Source organism: Mesoplodon densirostris, chromosome 4 (genome assembly GCF_025265405.1).
Source record: "Mesoplodon densirostris isolate mMesDen1 chromosome 4, mMesDen1 primary haplotype, whole genome shotgun sequence".
NCBI classification, from domain to species: Eukaryota; Metazoa; Chordata; class Mammalia; order Artiodactyla; family Ziphiidae; genus Mesoplodon; species Mesoplodon densirostris.
Window position 1 is genome coordinate 113894651 of NC_082664.1, and position 19296 is coordinate 113913946.

The 19296-nt window shown below is 38.3% G+C and overlaps 1 pseudogene; it reads left to right on the forward strand.

Moving 5' to 3' along the window:
* Positions 1-7378: 7378 nt before the first annotated feature.
* LOC132488149 (centromere protein K-like) lies at positions 7379-10387 on the forward strand (annotated as a pseudogene).
* Positions 10388-19296: the final 8909 nt, after the last annotated feature.

The following is a 19296-nucleotide window of genomic DNA, read 5'->3' on the forward strand; positions in this document are numbered from 1 at the left end:
GCTCCCACCCAACATCAGATTCCAAATGCAAGGAACATGTCCCCAGGTTACCCATAACTTCTGTGGACAGAGAATGTAGACTGCCATATCAGTAAACAAAGGATGTTGCCACCATGAAGCCATCAGCCACAGCAGTCGCCCCCAACTGTGCACCCTGAGGGGATTCAGGATGGAGAAAAACAGGATGATGGCCCTAGATGGTTAAGGTGCATATCAAAGGAATGATTTCAATGACCCCAAATTCTTGCATCTTCCCAAACAAAGAAAAGCGTTAACTTCATTAACTTGAGATAGCTGTTTTTTCTTTAATTAACAGTAGTCTTTTAATGTTCCCACTACCTGGTTTTGGGGGAGTTTTTGTTTGTTTTTTGCAAAAATTTCTATATATCTTGGCTCCTCCTTTACCTCTGGGGAACAGTCCTTCAGAACTATCTGAGGGGCTGTCTTCTGGGCTTAAGTCCTCAGAAAATCTGCTGAATAAAACATAATTCTCAACTTTTAGGTTGTGCTTTTTTTTTTTTTTTTTTTTTTTTCCAGTTGACACTCTGTCTGGCTTGGCTACAAACTGGAGGTTCCTATAACCTCCTCCCACTTCAGGTTCAATTAATTTGCTAGAGCAACTCACAGAACTTAGGGAAAATTTTACTTACATTTGCTGATTTATTAGAGGATATGATAAATGATACAGCTGAATAGCCTGATGAAGAGATACTTATGGTGAGGTCTGGGAGGTCCCAAGCATAGGAGGTTTTGTCCCATGAACCTGGGGTGCATTATCCTCCCAGTACATTGATATGTTCACCAACCTAGAAGCTCTTGGAACACTGTACTTTGGGGATTTTTATGGTCGCTTCCTCACGTAGGCATGGTCAATTATTAAGGAGAGGTGAGGGGTGGGGCTGACCGATTCCAAGCTTCTAAGCATGGCTTTGTCTTTCTGGTGACCAGGAGCCACCCAGGAGCCCACCCAGAGTCACCTCATTAGAATAGAAGATGCTCCAAGTGTTCTTATCATGTAGGAATTTACAAGGGATTTAGAAGCCCTGTGACAAGGATGAGGTCAAAGACCAAATATTAGAAAAAGAGATGCTCCTAGTGTTCTTATTACTTAGGAAATTTAAAAGGTTTTAGGAGTTCTATGCCAGGAACTAGGAGTAGATACTGATATATATTTTTTCTATTATCCCCCAGCAGCTTTGTACATTTGTTTACATATTACCTATGGTTACAGCTGCACAGTTGAGTAGTTACAACTGATGGGGTTAAGGGCATAGTACCCCAACATACGGCACCTTGGCATATTGAATATTTTAAGCTCAAGGTGTTTGAGAAAATGGCAGAAGCAGGAAGGTCACTTTGATCTTCTCCCAACCCTCTTCCTCTGAAACAAGTCATAAAAGGCTCATGTGAGATACGCCCTCCCTTATACCCTGGGGGAAGGACCATCCTTATTTCCAAAGACAAACGGATGCCAAGAAGAATCAGAACAAACAGGTTTTAATAAATTTCCCCCAGTTTTCTACACTAAACTCATCCTCTCTGACCTATCATATTTCTACACAACTGCCTATTCCTCATCAAACCTAGCATAAAAATACTGAAGGTCTGTTTCTACAGGTGTTAATTTCCTTAGAAATGAAGGCTCCCGTGTCACACAAAACTCACATTAAATAAATTTGCATGGGGAATTCCCTGGCAGTCCAGTGGTTTGGACTCCATGCTTTCACTGCCGAGGATCCGGGGTTCCATCCCGGGTCAGGGCACTAGGATACAGCAAGCCAAAAAAATTTTTTTTAAGTCATAAATAAATTTGCATGCCTTTGTCAGTTTAATTTTCAGACCCAGCCAGGGGGAAGATTGAGGAAAGCTTTTTCCTCCCCTACACAGTAGAGATTATTTGGTCCACAAAGCCAAAAATATTTACTATCTGACTGGGTGGGTAATTTTATGTGTCAAATTGACTAGGACACAGTACCCAGATATTTGGTCAAACACTACCTGTATACATACACTACCTGTATGTTGCTGTGAAAATATTCTTCAGATGGTATTAACATTTAAATCAGTAGACTTAGAGTCAAGCTGATTATTCTCCATAATGTAGGTAAGTCTCATTGTATCAGCTGAAGGTCTTAAGCAAAAGCAGACTGAGGTACCCTAAGAAGGATAGAATTCTGCCAGCAGATGGCCTTTGGACTCAAGCTATAACATCAACCCTTCCCTGGGTCTCCAACCTGCTAGTTTACCCTGCAGATTTTGGATTTGCCAGCCTCCACAATCACATGTGTCAATTTCTTAAAATAAATCTCTGTCTCTCCAATAAATTGTCCCTTTAGAGAAAAAGTTTGCTGATCTCTATGTTAGTCACCTGACTTACATCACAAAAGTTGTCAGGGATTCCTAGTCAGAATAGCGTAATTAACAATCTTCCTTGCAGGGACTTCCCTGGTGATCCAGTGGTTAACACTCCATGCTCCCAATGCAGGGGGTCTAGGTTCATCCCCGATCAGGGAGCTAGATCGCGCATGCCGCAACTAAGATCCCACATGCTGCAACTAAGACCCAGAGCAGCCAAATAAATAAATAAATATTTTAAAAAATCTTCGTTTCACAATATATGTAAATGAAACCATCATGCTATAACATCTTAAACTTATAAAGATATGTATGGCAATTATTTCTGAATAAAACTTGAAAAAATATTTCCCACTGTATTTATTCCTATATGCTGTACTAGGAATGCTGATTTTGAAATGTAAAGCCTAAAAAATATTTTTAAAGAAGAATGCAAACCATATAGACCAATGGAATAGAGATCCAAGAAATAAACCTTTGCATATAGGTCAAATTATTTCAACAAGGGTGCAAAGACCATTCAATAGGAAAAGGACAGTCTTTTCAACACATGGTGCAGGGAAAATTGGAAATCCACATGCAAAAACAAAAAAAAATGAAGTTGGGCCCTTACCTTACATCATACACAAAAATTAACTCATAATGGATCAAAGACCTAAACTTAGAAGCTAAAACTATAAATCTCTTAGAAAGCATTGAGAAATGCTTTGTAATATTAGATTTGACAACAATTTCTTGAATATGACACCAAAAGCACAGGAAACAAAAGACAAATAGATTAACTTGAGTATATCAAAATTAAAAACTTCTATGTACCAAATCAACAGAGTGAAGAAAGCAACCCACAGAATAGAAGAAAATATTTGCAATCTTATAAACTGATATCCAAAACATATAAAGAACTCCTACAACTCAACAAAGCAACCTGATTAAGAAATGGGGAAAGAACTTGAACAGACATTTCTCCAAAGAAGATATACCAATCAGTAAAAATCAGTATACAACAAGATACCACTTTACACTTATTAGGATATCTATTATATTTAAAAAAATAAAATAAAAATGGCCTTCCCTGGTGGCACAGTGGTTGGGAGTCCACCTGCCGATGCAGGGGACACGGCTTCGTGCCCCGGCCCGGGAAGATCCTACATGCCGCAGAGAGGCTGGGCCCGTGAGCCATGGCCGCTGAACCCGTGCGTCCGGAGCCTGTGCTCCGCAACGGGAGAGGCCGCAGCGGTGAGAGGCCCGCGTACCGCAAACAAAACAAAACAAAACAAAACAAAAAAACAAACAAAAAAAAACAAGTGTTGGCAAGGATGTAGAGAAACTGGAACCCTTGTGCCTTGCCCTTGGGAAGGCAAAATGGTGCATCTGTTATGGATTCATCTCTATGCTATTTCTGCGGAAAAAAACAAAACAAAACAGAAATACCATATGTGGTTCGTACATGTGGTATGTACATACAAGGGAATATTATTCAACCTTGGAAAGGAAGAAAATTCTGACACATAGCTACAACATGGATGAAATGTCAGACCATTATGTGAGTGAAATATGCCAGACAGCAAAGAACAAATATTGTATGATTCTACTTACATGAGATACCTAGAGGAGTCAGATTCATAGAGACAGAAAGTAGAATGGTCATTGCTAGGGGCTGGGAATAGGGAGTAATAGGGAATTGTGTTTAGTGGGTACCATTTCAGTTTTGCAAGAGCTCTGGAGATGTATGGTTGATGATTGCCGAACAACGTGACACACAATGCCACTGAGCTGTACATTTAAATGGTAAATTTTATGTAACATGAATTTTACCACAATAAAGAGAAAATAGTGCCTAGCATTATGATGAGTAAGCAAATTATTACATTCATGAAAAGCAAGTCCAGATGCAAATTTTTTAAAAACACAAAAAAAGTCAGTATTATACCTTTCCAGGGAAATTGTTTTGGTTCTATCAATTGCTTTATAAGTTATTGGTAAAATATATTTAATTAATGTTTGTATCAACAATAAATTCTGTTGATAATTTAAAATAAGTAAAATATTTCTTTGGTCCCCACTACCCTGGCCCCAACCATCATTAGTCCGTTGGTCCAAATGTGCACTATGATCAAAATCCATCTCCCCTCCACTGAAACTCTGGTTCCCAACACCTTCACATTTCAGCACCACCCTTCTTACCAGATATCAGGAATCTGGGTTCCCTGAAAGTTTATAAGACACCAAACTTGGCCTCCCAGATCTTGATGCCAAAGGGCATGTTAAGCTGTCCCTGATTCTTAAAGACAAGTTTTACACAAAATCATGGAATATAAGTAAGTGTATATTTCAGCAGGAGGTTCATTAATTACACAATTCAGAGGCCACTCATGGGAATCTTCAGTGGGAAGGAGCAGGAAGGCTGCAAAAAGGAGAAAGAATATAAGCCACACAATTTATAATACTTCTTTGCCTTAGTCCCAAAGAGTGAACACCCAGAGTTCACTTTTCTCAAAAGCAGGAAGAGCTTTCTAATACCTAACCTTATTTGAGGGCAACGTTTCAGATACCATTGCACTGAAAGCTCTCCTGTTTAGAACCTCCCTTGATTGTGTTTACTCCAAATAGGCCACACATGCTAGAAATGACATATTTAGAGCAAAGAGATCTCCAATCCAGATGACTTGGCATGGGTCATTCTCCTTGGGATCCTTCATTGTCTCCTCTCCCTTCCCTACCCTGTTCCAAAAATGCTTTCCACTTCACAAACAAGACAAGAAATGTTACCAAGGCTGTTGCCCAAGAATCATACCCCTGCCACTCTCTCAAATGGAAACCAATTACACTTAATCTAAGTTTCAGGAGGAAGCTGCATAGAGAAAAAATGACAAGAACTGGTTGGAACCAACTAGGCCCAAGATGGCAGGAGATTCAACCTCCAGTAGACCTTGAGCCTCATTATACACTCACACTAACACATTAGCTAAATGACACACCCACCAGCACCAGAACAGTTGATGATTGCCACGACAACAACCAGAAAATTCCACACAAGGACTAAAAAGGAGAGTTGCGTCAGTTTTGGGTCCAAACCACACACCTGTCTCAGATAACTCATGAATATCCCTCCCACTCTTTCCAAAACCCTCCCTTTTATTTTGACTCTCCTATATATTTGTTGTCTCTGCCTGAATTGGATTGAGAAGTTGATTTGTGAACTAGGTTCCAGCTTCTCCATTCTTTGGCCACTGCTGTTCAGTCTCAGCATCAGTTTCATTATTGACTGCGTGGATCCGATCAGAAAAAGAACCTCCCTGGCTGAGACAAGCGGTCTCAGCCAGGCTAGGACCCCAGCATGGGTTCAGTCGACGAATCTGGTAACAGAAACACTCCCCATTCCTCCATGGTCCTATCACATCCGAATTTCAGCTCAGACTCTTGCCTCTGGCCTCTAACCTCTCTCCATCTTTGTCTCAGTTTGGACAGCATGACCTTCAGGAAGTCTCTCAGGAGGTTTTCAGAGGCAGAGATGCCATAACATAAAGCACATTCCGTATGCCAGTATTTCTATCTAGATTTCAAATAAACCCACCTATTAAGTAAAATTTAACTTCCATCAAAATGGAAGCTCTAAAATTAAAGGGCTCTTGTCTTCTTAACTTGTGATCCCCTACAACATATACATGAATAACTGATAGCCTGCCTTGACATGGGCATTCAACAAAAATAGTTTAATTCTGTAAATTACAGGTTAGTAATCCTTTTCTGTAAAGAGCTGTAAATATTTTAAGCCTTAAGAGATATAGGTCTCTGTAGCAACTACTCAACTTTGCTGCTGTAGTGTGAAAGCAGCCATAGACAATGTGTAAACAAATTTGCATGACTGTATTCCAATAAAACTTTACTATGGACACTGAAATTTGAAGAAATAGTACTCTGATTTTTCTCAACTACTTAAAAATATAAAAAACAATTTTATTTCACAAGCCTTATACATACAAGGCAGAGGTCTGGATTTGGCTACAGGTTGTACTTTGCTGACACTCAATATAAATGAGTACAGTTTGAATAAGTCCCAAATGTATCTCTATGATCCATTCTTTCTGTTTCTCCAATTATCCTGTAGACTTACCATATCTCACCAGAGAACAACACTGATAAAAATCCTTCAATGCATGCCATGTTCCCTCTGCCCTATGGGGCTCATACACATGTTAAATCCCAAACGTTTGCTCTCCCTTCTCTCTCCATGTTTGTGAGGCAGGTCTTTTGCTTTTTGGCAATGCCTCTGATGTGTTCAGTTTCGTTGTCTGTGAACTTCCATCAAATCCCTCTATTTCCAAACCACAGGCTTACCCCTGAGCCCCAACCCAATTATTGCCTTTCCTAAGAATCTCTTCCTGATCACCCTCCACTAGGCTCCTAAACACCAGGCACTTAGCTCATTGTCCTCTCTTAGACAGCAGGTTGTCTGATTGTTTGCCCTGTCTCTTTTCCAAACTAGCTCCCCACAAGAGTCATAGCTGTTTTGCCAACAATTCCACAAATGGGCTGACAAAAAGTAAACGTTCAATCAACATTATGGAATCACTGACTCTTACTGCTGGGAGGCACAGTATAATTAACAAAGAAGAAGACTGAAATAAACTAGAAACCATTTAGTATATCTGGCATCATTGCTAGTATAGACAAGGGCTTAGGAGAGGAGGGCCAACAGGCAAAACTAAAAAACAGAAGCAGTGGCTCTGTGGTGGTAAATGGTGGGCTGAGGAGAGTGCCATAATGGTTGCAACTTGCCACCGGGGCTTCCTGGCAGTACACAGGATATGGAGCCCCAGCCCTGAAGGAGAGACCCCTTACTGCTGGTAAGATAAGAGAGGGGCAGGGAACAACCTTTAAAAGAATGATAGCCATTGAGAACATGACAAACTGGTTAGAACTAACTAGGTCAAAGATGGTGGATGATTGACTTCCACTAGAACTTGAGTCTCAGTATATGCTCATTGTAATATATCAGCTAAAGGACACACCCACAGGCACCATGACAGTTCTGAGGCTAATGACTGTAAAAGACCAAAAAGCAGGTGGTAGCCCAATTCCTAGAAATCCCCGCCCCTAGTTGGAATAATCCTCCCATTCATTAGCCTATGAAATTACCCACCCCTGCAAAAACTGACAACCCTGTATCCTAGTGCCTCTCCCCTTCTGAGATGGCCCACACTCTATGGAGTATGTATCTCCCTAAATAAACCTTCTTTCACCTTACTATGGCTTACTCTTTAATTCTTTCCTGTGTGAAGCCAAGAACCCACACTCGGTGGCTATCCCAGGGACTTGGATGTGACCTGGGATGTTACCATTCTCTCTGGCCCCACTTTCTTTCCTGCAACACTCGGGAACTGGATACTGCAACTTAGAATAAGAAGTATATATTTGGTCCCTCTTTCTGACACAGAGCTCCTAAAACCCTTGGAATTTCTGGTGCTGAGACTGAAAAAGGTATCTTTTGTTATGTTAATAAGGTGACCTTGGAAGGTAGGGAAGGGTGGGGGCTGGCTTGGTTGCCAAGATAACCAACTGATAAGAGAGCTGGAACTTTCAGTCCCATCCCCAGACCTCTGAGGAGGGGAGAGGGGCTGAAATTAAAATCAATCTCCAGTGGCCAATGATTTAATCAATCATGCCTATATAATGAAGACTCCATAAAAAAACGAAAGGATGGGGTTTCTAAAATTTCCTGGTTTGTGAACTAGAACGCTTCCATACGCCACAGTGCTGGACCCAAACTCCATGGGGATAGAAGTTCCTTTGTTCAGGACCTTACTCTAGGTATCTGTTCCTATCGCTGCTGATTCCTAACTTTTAATATCCTTTGCAATAAACTGATAATCTAGTGAGTAAATTGGTTTCCTAAGTCCTGTGAGCCATTCTAGCAAATTAATTGAACCCAAGGAGGGGATCGTAGGAACCTCTGATTTTTAGCCAGTTGATCAGAGACACAGGTGAAAACCTAAACTTGTGATTGATATTTGAAGCAGAAGGGAGCAGTTCTGTGGGACTGAGTCCTTAACCTGTGGAATCTGATGCTATCACTGGATAGATAATATCAGAATTGAGTTGAATTGCAGGACACCTAGAGAATTGCTTGGTGGTATGGGGGAAAACTTCCTATGTGCTGGAATTGGGAATTGCAGAAACCTTAATACCCAAAGTCCAGCCAGGCCTCAAGTGCCACTCTTATCTAGCTCCTGCACCAATGACAGCTCCAGAAACCCACCTGTTAAGAGGGAAAGACAAAGTGGTAGGGAACTGAGGAAACTGATTAACTTGAGGGCTTCCCTTCAAGTACTCCTTTATTCTCTAGCACATTCTCTGAACAGAGTGATAAAGAAACTCATGCACAGATAGTATAAGGAAGGGGTCCCCAACCTCCCGCTGTTAGGAACCAGGCCACACAATAGGACGAGAATGGTGGGTGAGCCAGCGAAGCTTCATCTGCTGCTCCCCATCTCTCACATTACCGCCTGAACCATCCTGAACCATCCTCCTCACCACCCCGGTCTGTGGAAAAACTGTCTTCCATGAAACCAGTCCCTGGTGCCAAAATGCTGGGGACCACTGGTTTAAGGGATTGCCCAAGGTCCCAACACTTTTAAAATTATCATAAGGCTAAGAAGATCATAAGCGCGAGTCACTGAATCAGCAAGATACAGACTGTACTACAGATGTGGAAGACACTAGAGATATTGAAGAAGAACTTACCAAAGAAGGTGAAGAAATATGAAATGATATGGAAGAATGTCAGAATAAAACATTGCTTGCTGGAACTGAGACATTCACTGATTCAAATGCTCAGTTATCATTAATTATGTCGGTGAAATGTTTGACCACCATTGGAATTAGTCAGTGGCAGAAAGGAACTCCTATATTAATCCCACTGAATGAAGATGTTCTGGTAACATTAGGAAAAGAAGAGTTCCAAAAATTAAGACATGATCTAGAAATGGTACTGTCTAGAATGGTAATGTCAAAGAATGAAAAGATAAAGAAAAAATAGTGGCTGGATGAACAGCAACAGATACTGGAATCTCTTAATATAGTAAACAATGAAACATCACATAGTGACATTTTTTTCTGAATTGTGAACCTTTAATAAGCTGAAAACAAAAATGCTTAATATAAAAGAATTAAGGGTGTGGAGAAAAGAGAACCCTCTTACACTGTTGGTGGGAATGTAAATTGATACAGCCACTATGGAGAACAGTATGGAGGTTCCTTAAAAAACTAAAAATAGAACTGTCATATGACCCAGCAATCCCATTACTGGGCATATACCCTGAGAAAACCATAATTCAAAATGAGTCATGTAGCACAATGTTCATTGCAGCACTATTTACAATAGCCAGGACATGGAAGCAACCTAAGTGTTCATTGACAGATGAATGGGTAAAGAAGATGTGGCACATATATACAATGGAATATTACTCAGCCATAAAAAGAAACGAAATTTAGATATTTGTAGTGAGGTGGATGGACCTAGAGTCAGTCATACAGAGTGAAGTAAGTCAGAAAGAGAAAAAATATACCTTACGTTAACACACATATATATAGAATCTTAAAAAAAAAAAAAAAAAAAGGTTCTGATGAACCTAGGGGCAGGACAGGAATAAAGATGCAGACATAGAGAATGGACTTGAGGACACGGGGAGGGGGAATGGTAAGCTGGGATGAAGTGAGAGAGTAGCACTGACATATATACACTACCAAATGTAAAATAGATAGCTAGTGGGAAGCAGCCACATAGCACAGGGAGATCAGCTCAGTGCTTTGTGACCACCTAGAGGGGTGGGATAGGGAGGGTGGGAGGGAGACACAAGAGGGAGGGGATATGGGGATATATGTATACATATAGCTGATTCACTTTATTATACAGCAGAAACTAACACAACATTGTAAAGCAATTATACTCCAATAAAGATGTTTAAAAAAATAATTTAGGGAGAAACTCTTGATTACCTTGGGTGAGTTTTGAGAAGACCATTTCCTGTAACTGATAGAAAATTGAAAAAGAAAAACATTGTCTATTCTTGCCTCCTTTGCTGTAGATTAATTGAGCATAAGCGCCTGGGTTTAATTCTGGGCTTTCTATTCTGTTCCATTGACCTATGTGTCTGTTTTTATGCCAGTACTATACCGTTTGATTACCGTAGCTTTGTGCATAGCCTGAAGTCAAGAAGCCTGATTCTTCCAAAACTGTCCTTTCTCAAAATTGCTTTGGCTAGTTGGGGTCTTTTGTGTTTCCATATAAATTTTAAAATTATTTGTTCTAGTTCTGTAAAAAATACCCATGGCATTTTTTTTTTTTTTTTTTTTTTTTGTGGTACATGGGCCTCTCACCATTGTGGCCTCTCCCGTTGTGGAGCACAGGCTCCGGATGCTCAGGCTCAGTGGCCATGGCTCACAGGCCCAGCCACTCTGTGGCATGTGGGATCTTCCCAGACCAGGGCACGAACCCATGTCCCCTGCATTGGCAAGTGGACTCTCAACCACTGAGCCACCAGGGAAGCCACCATGGCATTTTAAAAAAAATATTTATTAATTTATTTATTTGGCTGTGCCAGGCCTTAGTTGCAGCAGGAAGAATCTTCACTGTGGCGTGCTGGATTCTTAGTTGTGGCATGCGGGATCATTTTAGTTGCAGCATGCAGGCCCTTAGTTGTGGCATGTGGGATCTATTTCCCTGACCAGGGATCGAACCTGGGGCCCCTGCATTGAAAGCACGGAGTCTTAACTGCTGGTCCACCAGGGAAGTCCCACCCATGGTATTTTGATAAGGATTTCATTGAATCTGTAGATTTCCTTCAGTAATGTGGTCATTTTAACAATATTGATTCTTCCAGTCCAATCACACAGTATATCTTTCCATGTTTGTGTTGTCTTCAATTTCTTTCATCAGTGCCTTATAGTTTTCCAAGTACAGATATTTTGATCCCTTAGGTAGGCTTATTTTTATGTATTTTATTCTTTTTGATGTGATGGTAAACGGGACTGCTTCCTTAATTTCTCTTTCTGATTAAAAAATGGGCAGAAGACCTGAATAGACATTTTTCCAAAGAGGACATACAGATGGCAAACAGGCACATGAGAAGATGCTCAACATGGCTAATCATCAGGGAAATGCACGTCAAAAGGTATCACCTCATAGCTGTCAGAATGGCTATCATCAAAAATAGCACAAATAAGGGAGTTCCATGGTGGCCTAGTGGTTAGGATTTGGGTCTTTCACTGCAGAGGTCTGGGTTCAGTCCCTTGTTGCGGAACAATCCTTCATGCCATGTGGTGCAGCTAAAATACAAAAAAAAAAAAAAAACCCACAAATAAAAAATGTTAGCCAGGACTTGAAAAAGAAAACCCTCATACAATGCCAGTATGAATGTAAGTTGGTACAGCCACTGTGAAAAACAGTTTGGAGGTTTCTCAAAAAAACCTAAAAATAGTACTAACATATGTCCCAGCAATTCCACTCCGGGGTATATATCCATAAAAAAACAAAAACACTAATTATAAAAGATACATGCACTGCAATGTTCATAGCAGCATTACTTAAAACAGTCAAGATATAGAAGCAACCTAAGTGTCCATCAATAAATGAATGGATAAAGAGGCTGAGTAATATTCCATTGTATGTATATATGGAACATATATTTTGTTCCATATATACATGGACAAGAACAAAATTTTACCATTTGCAGCAACATGGATAGACTTGGAGAGTATTATGCTAAGTCAAATAAGACAGAGAAAGACAAATACTGTATGATATCACTTATATGTGGAACCTAAAAAGTACAATGTTAGTGAATATAACAACAACAAGAAAAAGCAGCAGACTCACAGATACAGAGAACAAACTAGTGGTTACCAGTGAGGAAAATGAAGGGCGGAGAGGCAATATAGGAGTATCGGATTAAGAGGCACAAACTATTATTGATAAAATAAGCTACAAGGATATATTGCACAACACAGGGAATAGAGCCAATATTTTATAACCATAAATAAGGCATAACATTTAAAAACTGTGAATCACTATATTGTACACCTGTAACATACAGTATTATACAGCAAATATACTTCAAAAAATTTTTGAAAATAAATTAATTAAAAAGAAATTTAAAATGATAAAAATATGGAGAAAAAAAGAAAAACATTAAAAAATCAACTGCATAACTGATAGCATTACATGAAATGTTAGAGATTCATATAAATAGATTATTTGATGTCCCACATGATCCATATGTCAAAATTAGTGATTACTTTTGGCCACCTTATAATGAACTGCTATTACTTAAAGGAATTGCCTTGAAACATCTAGAAGATTCAATCCAAATAAGATTAGAATTCTTCTATGAGTAAAAAGATGGTCTTTTTTTCCCCACACAGTACTTAAAGAATCCTTTTTGTTATTCAAAGATAACAGAAACACTGAAGACTACTTGAATGGAGAACATAAAATCAAAGCACTTCATCTTTCTTTTATTCTTAAAATGGCATATGCTGCAATCTTATTCATTTTAATATAGTCCTCTTTCATTCAAGTCAGTGTTTTAGTGTTTTAAACTATATGAACAAGAATGAAAGTGAAAAATATTCTAGACCTAATCATTACAAAACATTTAATGTACCTTACTTCATGCAATACTCTTTAAAAATTCTTTGTTAATTTATGATATTGCTAATGTAATATTTTCCATTTAAATTTTATGACAATTTCTTTTACGTATTTTGACATCCATTTGATGCTTAACTCATTCATTTAGGAATTATAATGGACAGACCATTTTATTTGAAGATGGTTCTAAAATTAAAGTAGTATCTGATACAGAAGATAGCAAAACTTTAAAATATTTATCAAATCTATTTCATGTATACTGCCTTAGTTTTAGATTTGTTTAAAAAATGGAATATAAAATACTAATGGATAGAGTTAGCATGAAAACTAATGGATAAACTTATAAACTTTCATAAAATGAAAACTATTTTAATGTTTATTATATTCCAAATGATATTATATATTAAACTACTCTTGATTCTGTTAATTATTACCAACAAAATTGTGTTCATAAAATTGTATTAATCCTTTTCTGGACTTTTCTGTAATCCTTTTCTGTGACTTTTCTGTAAATAAAACACTCTAATTTAAAAACAAAAACAGGGAATTCCCTGGGAGTCCAGTGGTTAGGACTCAGTGCTTTCACCGCAGGGGCCTGGGTTCAATCCCCAGTCAGAGAACTAAGATCCCACAAGCCACGTGGCACAGCCAATAGATAGATAGACAGATAAATTAATTAATTAATTTAAAAACTAAGCAACAAAGTGGAAGCAAAACTAATTGTGAAGTTCCTGGTAATCAAAGACTATGCAATTGTAATTAAAATAACTAAAAATACATTTTAAAAAATTAGCTTGTAGCAATGTACTTTCAATTACAAAACAGCTTTTAAAAATGTTAAAACTCAGTTCCAATAATGTATAACTATAACAAGACATAGATTCATAGATTCATGAAGATAGTAATCTATCTTCTAAGAATTTAAACTAAGGACATGGGCACAATAAAAGAAAAATATTTATGCATAAAATATCCTTCCCTCTCTTTCATAAAGCAATATAATTTTCCATTCCACCAAGGAAAGTTTGAAAACCAGTAAGTCACCTATTCAACATTTACTCAGAGACCTCCTTACTCAGAACCCCAAAGTTCAATCTTAAAGAAGTAAGTTTTTCATTCTCTTCTTTAGGCAAACTTGAAATTTGTTTTCTTTACTTGAAAAATATGATTTTTCTCCTGTTGCAGATTCTGATACTGACAGAAAAATCACTGCTTGAACCCAGACCTCGTGTTCACTATCCAACAGAAAAAGAAATGTTGGACATAGCTTGGAAGAAAATGTCAAAATGACTTTCATAGGAAACTGTGTGGCAGCATCAAGGAAGGTTGGCTGGGACTCAGCCCAGGGTCTGAGGCTTCTGCCACGCAAGGCTCAGGCAAATAGGCTGCCACCATCGCGAGGGTGGTACAGGGTCCCTGCAGCTGCCCCTGAGCCAAGGTCACTCGAGGCTCTGGGTGCCTACAATTATTCCTCTTCCTCTTGGATCAAGCCCTTCTCACTTTCCAGAAGCCTGTTTTCATTTTCTGTGACATTTTCAAAGCCTGATATTAAATCTTTGATGCATGCATTGTGCTCCTCCAGCCTGACAACCAGTGGGAGGGAAGGGGAATGGAGAAGAGGAAAGGAAGGGGAGAAAGAGGAGGAGAGAAGACAACACTGGGAGAGAGGGTTGTCAATGTGGAAGGAGGTGATACAAATAGGGGATGGAAGAAGGCAAGGAAAAATCCTGTGGGACTGAATTGGGATTGAACACATTATAAATACTTGAAAAAAATACACAACCCCATACAGAGTTTTATATGTTTATATATACTTATATACAACTAGTATAGTTATATATACTATATATAGTTATTGTTATATACATAGCTATGTCTATATATCTGAAAGGACCTAAAAGCAATAATCTATTAGTAGTACTGAGACTTTAGCTTCTAAATACCTTTCCACATTGTAAGAAATGAGTGGGGGGCAAGATGGGAGGATGGGGGAGAAAAGTCCTTTCTTATAGAATGTCAACTACAAAATACTGAAGGAATGATGTAGTTATAAAACATCATTTTGGACTATGATAGTAAAAAGTTGTTTCTTGCAAACCAAAAAGGCATCATGATTGCAACTTAAATAAAGCTTGGCAACTTTTTTTTTAAAATAATTACAAGACAAAAATTTAATGAAAATTAGTCAGTGGGTATGTAATAATCCAAAGGGCTAAACAGTTACATGGAACTGTATTAGAAATTTAAAATAGAAGTAAATGAAGTAACTGTTACATGTTATCATCATCTGATTCATCTTCTTCCTTCAAAGATTCCTTGGCATATTTCTCTGCCAAGGTGACACAGTCTTGAAGACACTTCAGACAGACCTACACAGACGGCATTCTATAAAATATCTGGCTTGTATGCTTCAAAAATAATAACCACATGAAAATCAAAGAAGGCTTGGGAACCATTCCAGATTAAAGATAATCTTAAAAAGGCATGGCAGCTTGATTAGATCTATAGTCCTAAACTAGATTTGTAACAGAAAAAAAAAAATGCTATAAAGAAAATTATTAGGATAGCTGAAGAAACTGGAATATAGACTGTAGATTAAAGAATTGCATAAATGTTAAAGTTCCTGAATTAATAACTGTTCTGTGGGTATATAAATGTACATCCCTGTTCTTAGGAAGAATATATGCATACGTGGCATGATGTCTGCAACAGTCTCTCAAATTGGCCAGAACAAACAAAAAAGTTTACACATAGTGGGAAAGGGGGACATGACAAATGAAATGTGGCAAAATATTTAAAATTAGTGAATCTGGGTAAAGGGTAAATTAGAGTTCTTAATAATATTCTTGTAATTTCTATAATTTTAAGGTTGTTTCCAAATAAAAGTAAAATAAAAATAGTATGATTAGAGTATACCCATGTATTTAATACATGTGTTGCCCAAGTGAGTACTTACACCCATTTGTTTAAAAAATTTTAAATACGTAGAATATGTATGTAGTAGTTATGTAAGTATAAAAGTATTTGTACTGTATAAAAGGTTTTTCTATTGTGAGAAAAAGTTAGGTTCTGAAACAAGTATAGATATTTAGATTTATACTTTTTGAGTACTCATAGAACAGATCTACCTAATTCTCTTAACTCTAAGGATATTCCAATAATTCAGCCAGTTCCTGATGCTTATTATTTTTATGAATATTTAAGTGGTTCCTTATCTAATTATGCTATTTTTATGTATTTGAATAGATAATATGTTCACATAGTTTAAAAAGATCAAATGTGAGACTTTCCTGGTGGTCCAGTGGGTAAGACTCCATGCTCCCAATGCAGGGGGCCCAGGTTCGATCCCTGGTTGGGGAACTAGATCCCTCATGCATGAGCAACTAAGAAGTCCGCATGCCGCAACAAGACCCGTTGCAGCCAAAATAAATAAATAAATAAATAAATATTTTTTTAAAAAATCAAATGCACAAAACGACATACAGTGATAAGTCTGCTTTTAACCTCTGATGACCATATATCTCGTAAAGACTCAGTTTACAACCGTTATCCTGGAATGATTATGAATAGCCCCTTCTTTCAGAAGTATGTTAGTTTGGATGATACTTAGATCCCTGTTCCTTTACCAGACTGCCACACCAAGACTTACATCAACACCTGTGTTACCAGTGTCTGTGTACACTCCTAGAGGAATTTTACTCATATATAAGTTTACATAAATTTTATCTTTTTAAATTTTAAACAAATGGGTATACCCATGCTATTATTTAACTTTCATTTTGAAACAATCTTAACACATGGAAATTGCAAGAATATTAAAAAGAATTCTCATTTACTCTTTACCCAGATTCACTAATTTTAAATATTTTGCCACATTTGGTTTATCATACTGAGGCACCATTACTTTCACGTGGATTACAGTTTCTAGCCCCACTCCTCTCTCAAACGTCCTTCTAAATGATTTGGAAAAATTAATACAGAAAGGAAGACTCCAAGAGTACAATATTGGAAGTTTCATAGAGTACATTTGCAGAAATGGTAGCAGAGGAAAGGGGATGTGGAGCCAGTAGAGTGTGGAAGGTACACAAGGGGAGCTAGCAATCCTAATTTTGAGAATCGAAGAATTACAAAATCTGTAGGCATACAGATACTTCTTCTGTGATTTACATAAAACACTGGAAAATGTCTTTCTCCCAAGAGCCTTTTATAGACAAATAACTAACATGTGTACCATATGCTTGGAGGCATAGATGAAAAGAAAAAAGAGGTTGAAATTTTAGCTTTTCCTGCCTCAATCCTGAATAACTTCAGTATAAGCTTGCATACACAGAATCCTGTTTAAGTCAACCAAGAAAATAATCATATGAATTTTGCCATTATTGTTCTCACAGTCTAATAAAGAGATAGGTGGAACTAATGGAATTTGTATTTAAGTAGCCAGAAAATCACCATAACTAAACCAGAGGCCTCAATCCTCACCAAAACCTCCTGCTGGACATGTAGGTATCTAATAACAATCGTCATTTGTCAGTTTTCACATTGCTAAGTGAACGTGTCTGGTTTACTCTTACATTTAAGTGCTAGGGTCTAAGGATACACATATTTAGATATTCATGGCAGCAGTGTTGGTGAAAACTGCAGACTTCATATGACCCAAACAATAGTCAGGTATAGAAGGGGCACATCTACTGTGGGATATAGATATAATGGTATCATTCATACATATATACATATATTTAACATTACTATGTACACACAAATATTCATAAGTATATATGTATATATACACATCTATACATATATAGTGGTATGAGATATAGGTATAGTGGTGATAGATACAGATGGATAATGATAGAATACTATCTGGAGATGAAAATGAACAACTGTAGTTACAAATAAATGGATGAACACTGAAAACATAATATTAAGCGAAAAAAGACAAAATATATACAGTTAAGAGCAGGCAAAACTATATCAACTGTATTCCTATAGCTTAAATATGTAATCACAAGGGATAAAATTATAAAGAACAGCATGGAGGATTTACCTCTGTTGGAAGAGGAGGTCAAGATTGGGAAGGGATACCCAGTAGTTTTAGCAGAGTCATGCATCTTCTATTTCTTCACTTGCGTGTAGGCCTGAATAAAGCACTTAGCCTCTTTGTATGACTTTTTTTTTTTTTTTTTTTGGCCGCACTGTGCGGCTTGTGGGATCTTAGTTCCCCAACCAGGGATTGAACCCAGGCCCGCTGCAGTGGAAGTGGAGTCCCAACCACTGGACCGCCAGGGAATTCCCTGTATGACATTTTTATCATCTGTAAAATGGAATATTCCATGGAGAGCAAGAACAAGTGACCAATACAGAACAAGTACTCAATAGATGTTGGCTGGTACTGGTTCCATTCACATCCTCTGTTGTACTCAAACCCCAATAATCCTAGGTTCTGCTCAAAAGTGCAACGGTTTTAATGTGCCAAGGAGGACCACTGTGAGTTGGTCTGGATGGCTGTGCCTACCTTCTTATCAGCCTTGGTCACTTGACCAGAAAATGGAAGCAGGTTCTGAGTTCTAACATGATCACAGGCCAAGGGCTGAACATACATGTCTTTTACCAAGCCCTGGGTTACTCACTTCCCTAGGAGTTCAGCTCATCTCTCTGGCTGGAACCCCTTAACTACAGGATGACTTGGAAAAACTGATCCTGCACATCATCTGTATTACAATTAAACCCCATGCTTTAGGATTCTGCATCACTGTTGCTTACCTTAATAATCAGTCGGGCTCTCCTTAGACTAATAGAAGGAAGACTCTTCTTGAGTGCAAACAGAAAATGATTCCCAGCTTACTCTGCAGCAACATTCTCCGGGAGGGTCTACAACTCCTTCAGGACATGCGTTTTCCAAGCATATTAAAGCATGCACCTGTTTCCTTACTGATTCCTGAGTAAGCCTCAGGTCAAACTCAGTTCACCTGCTTGATGTCAATTTTCTTAAACCTGGGTGCTTCAGAATCCTTCACAAATACAACTTGCAGTGCTAGTTCCGGTTCCACTGGCTTTGAGTCAGATCCAGTCATGCATGAAGGTGATCCTGTCAGAAGAGCCTTACACGGTTGGGATATCGTAACCATCTTTGGATATACGCCACTCCCAGAACTTGTGAGTTTCCCCACCAGGCAAATCATGGGATGTCTCTGCCCTGTCAGTTAGAAGGTGTCCTGAGGTAGAAAGAGAAGATACTATACCTCTAGGGCTTTACATCCCTGTCTATTTGAAAGGGTCCCACACCTGGG